Source organism: Pteropus vampyrus, unplaced genomic scaffold (assembly GCF_000151845.1).
Source record: "Pteropus vampyrus isolate Shadow unplaced genomic scaffold, Pvam_2.0 Scaffold266, whole genome shotgun sequence".
Taxonomy (NCBI): domain Eukaryota; kingdom Metazoa; phylum Chordata; class Mammalia; order Chiroptera; family Pteropodidae; genus Pteropus; species Pteropus vampyrus.
In genome coordinates, this window is record NW_011889047.1 from 44,492 (window position 1) to 48,293 (window position 3,802).

A 3,802-nucleotide genomic window follows, 5' to 3' on the forward strand; every position below is an offset into this window, starting at 1 on the left:
TTTTGATTGATCTTGGAAAAAATCCTTTCTTTCTCTGCGTTCCGATGACCTTATTTGCAAAATGAGGAAAACCAGGCATACGTCATGACCGGGGCTTCCCTTTACTGCTCTTCACAAATTTTTTTTTTTTTTTTTTACCGATTGAAAGTTTTTGGGAACCTCGCGTCGAACAAGTCTATGGGTGCCAGTTTCCAACAGCACTCGCTCACTTCATGTCTCTGTGTCACGTTTTGGTAATTCTCGCAATAATTCAAATGTTTCCATTATTACGGTAGTTGTTATAGGGGCCTGTGATCAGTGATGCTCGATCTTACCATTGTATTTGAGGAAGACGCACCGCATCCTTATCGACAGCAAACATCGCTGATAAACGTTGTGTATGTTCTCGCTGCTCCACCAGCTGGTCATCTCTCCATCTCCCTGTCCCCTGAGACACAACGGTATCAAATTAGGCCAATTAATAACACTACAAGGCCTCTGAGCGTTCAAGTGAAAGGGAGATTCCCATGTCTCTCTCTTGATTATTTATTTATTATTATTATTATTTATGCCTACAGCACCTGGTCTTCCTAGGTGGTCTCCCATCCAAGTACTAACCAGGCCTGACCTTGCTTAGCTTCCGAGATCAGACATCGGGCTTGTTCAGGGTGGCATGGCCGTAGACCATGGATCGTGGCTCCACTGGGGCGTGAACCCAGAACCTTCTATGTGTAAAGCAGACGTGTTAACCGCTACACTATGGAACTACGTCCCCCATGTCTCTCTCTTTAGATTAAAAGCTAGACACGATCAAGCTCAGTGAGGAAGGCACGTCAGAAGCCGAGGCAGGCTGGAAACTGGGCCTCTTGCACCAAACAGTTAGCCAAGTTGTGAATGCAAAGGGAAAGTTCTCGAAGGAAATTAAAAATGCTGCTCCAGTGAACACACGAATAATAAGAAAGGAAAACAGCCTTATTACTGACACGGAGAAAGTTTTAGTCTGTCTGTATAGACGATCAAACCAGCCACCACATTCTCTTAAACCAAAGCCTAATCCAGAGCAAGGCCCGGACTCTTCAATGCTGCGAAGGCCGAGGGAGGTGACAAAGCTGCGGAAGGAAAGTTCGAGGCCAGCAGAGGTCGGCTCATGAGGTTTAAGGAAGGAAGTGGTCTCCATGACAGTACAAGGTGAAGCAGCAAGTTATCCAGAAGATCTGGCTAAGATAATTAATGAAGGAGGCTGCGCTGAACGACAGATGTCAGTGTAGACAAAACAGGCTTCTCTTGGCAGAAGATGCCATCTAGGACTTCCATACTGCAAGAAGAGAAGAGCATGTCTGACTTCAAAGCTTTAAGGGACAGGCTGACTCTCTTTTTAGGGGCTAATGCGGCTGGTGACTTTAAGTCGAAGTGATGTTCGTTCATCGAGGCTCATCCTTGTCATAGCATTTGTCAGAATTTTCTTTTTTTTTTTTTGAAGGCTGACAATATTCCCTTTTATATATATACTACCTTCTGTTTATCGATTTCTCTGCCGATGCATACGGGCCGCTCCCACTCTTTTGAGGTTGTGAATCACGCTTCTGTGAACACGATGTGCAAACGTGTCTTCAAGACCTGCCTTACAGTTCTTTTTGGGTGTACGGACAAGAGCGTATACCCAGAAGTAGAATTGCTGGGTCCCATGGTAATTCTGGTCTTACTTTTTTGAGGAACCACTGGACTGTTTGCCACAGAAGCTTCACCAAGTTACATTCCCACCAACAGTGCACAAAAGTTCCAATTTCTCTACATGGGTGCCAACACTTTTTCTCTCTCTCTTTCTTTTTTTTTTTTGCTAGTAGTCATCCTAATGGATGGAAGGTGCTATCTAATTTGATTTTGATTTGTATTTTCCCCGTGAGTAATGTTGTGCTTGTTGGTTACTTGTTTCTCTTTTTCAGAGAAATGTCCGTGTAAGCCCTTTGCCCATTTCTAGATACGATTGTTTTTTCCTTTCTTCCCGTGGCTTCCTCGACCCCATTCCTCTCTCTGCTTCTTTCCAGTCTGCTTTCGTGGCTCGTCCTCTTATGCCAGGATTTTGCATCATGTGCTGCCTCACAGAGTTTTCTCCCAGGTCTCCGTTCCTCCCCACTCTGGTCTTGCAAGGAGATCTCACCCCTACTTGTGGCTGATGCCACCGATGAGCACCATTTATATTCCGATGGCCCTTAAATTTAAATTCCTAGCTCAGTCAGCTTCTCTGAGTCCCAGAAACACGTTGTCTAATCGCCCACTTGACATTTCCACTGGCGTATCTTCAAGGTGCTTCGTCATGTTCAAAACCGAACTCGTGATCGGCCTCACACAGTTATTCCCCCTCCTGGATTTCTTACCTCCGCAAGAGGCACCATTATCTATTTGGCCCCCAGAAACCTCAGAATTATGACATTTTTCTTTTCCTCTCTTCCTCTTGAGTCCTGAGGATTTCAACTCCTAAATATATTAAATAACTTTTAGATATATACCCACCTCCGTCTACTATCCATCCTCATTGCCACCATACACGTCTAACTCTCACGATTGGCTTCTAACTCAACTCCCACATTTACTCTTTGACCTTCTGCACTGCGTGCATAGTGAGCTCTTTAAAACATACATTAAACTGTCCCGCTATGGGCTTCCCTATGTTCTAGGAGTGACACCAGGGCAGTCTTCTACCACAGGGTGGGGGGAGGACTGAGCTCTTGAGAACTTCACCTTGAACATCTGAGGAGTGAAAAGACCCAGGAGAAACTGAAGCCAGGAAGGCAGGCGGAAGACCAAGAAAGACAAGGAAATGGAAGCTCATGGAAAAGTGCTTCGGGAAGGAGGAGACGGTCCACTCGTCAGATGGTGTGGACGTGGACAGGAAAGCGGGGCCTGGGAAAGGGTTGGCGGGAGTCGAGAGTGCGAGGCATGAAAGCGGAGAGAGTTATTTCGAGGTTTGTCGTGAGGCAGAATCAGAGGGCATATCTGTCTGTGAAGACTGTCATAACGGAGGACCACAGACCGGGCGACCTAAACAACGGAAATGTATGTTCTTGCAGTTCCGGAGGCTGAGATCGTGGTGTCACCAGGGGTGGCCCATCTTGAGGCCCCTCTCCTTGGCGTGTAGATGGTCATCTTCCCCCTGCATCCCCCCTCGGGCTTCTCTCTGAACCTATCTGTCCCCACATTCTTCTCTTCTTACCAGGACACCAGTCACGTGGGATTAGGTCTCACCCTAACGACCGCATTTTATTTCAATCGCCTTTTAAAAGACCCGATCTTCCAATACAATCACATTTTGAGGCACTGGGGGTTAGGACTTCAACATATGAATTTTTGGGTGACACAGTTCAGACCTCAAGAGATGGGGAAGTGGAACCCAGGGGGAATTTGCCACGGCCAGGCCCCTTCTGCAAAAGAATACTGCCGTCGACTCGGCTTCTCTTCTAAGTTACCCATTTGTGTTCTAGTGACCCCCTCGTCATCCCTCCATTAGGCCAGTGAAGATGCTGGTTCTTTAGATAACCCCTCTGTGATCCTCCAGGCCGAGAGCCTGTTCTTGCTGAGACTCTCCTTGTTTTCTATAGTTCACCGTAGTTTCGTTGACAGCACTCAATAGTTTGCACTCATTCACTTCTCTTTCTTTGATCAGGGTTTCTCTCCTTACTGGACTCAAGGATCCTTATGTGTTTTGCTCACCATCGTATCCTAAGAATCCAGCATAGTTCCTGGCACACGGTGGTTGCTGAATAAATATTTGTTACATACATGATTGATTGAAGGAAAATACCAACATGCTCCCTGGTAAACATCT

The 3,802-nt window shown here is 46.3% G+C and overlaps 1 pseudogene; it reads right to left on the reverse strand.

The window, feature by feature from the left end:
- Positions 1 to 548: 548 nt before the first annotated feature.
- On the reverse strand, positions 549 to 664 carry LOC111729520 (annotated as a pseudogene).
- Positions 665 to 3,802: the final 3,138 nt, after the last annotated feature.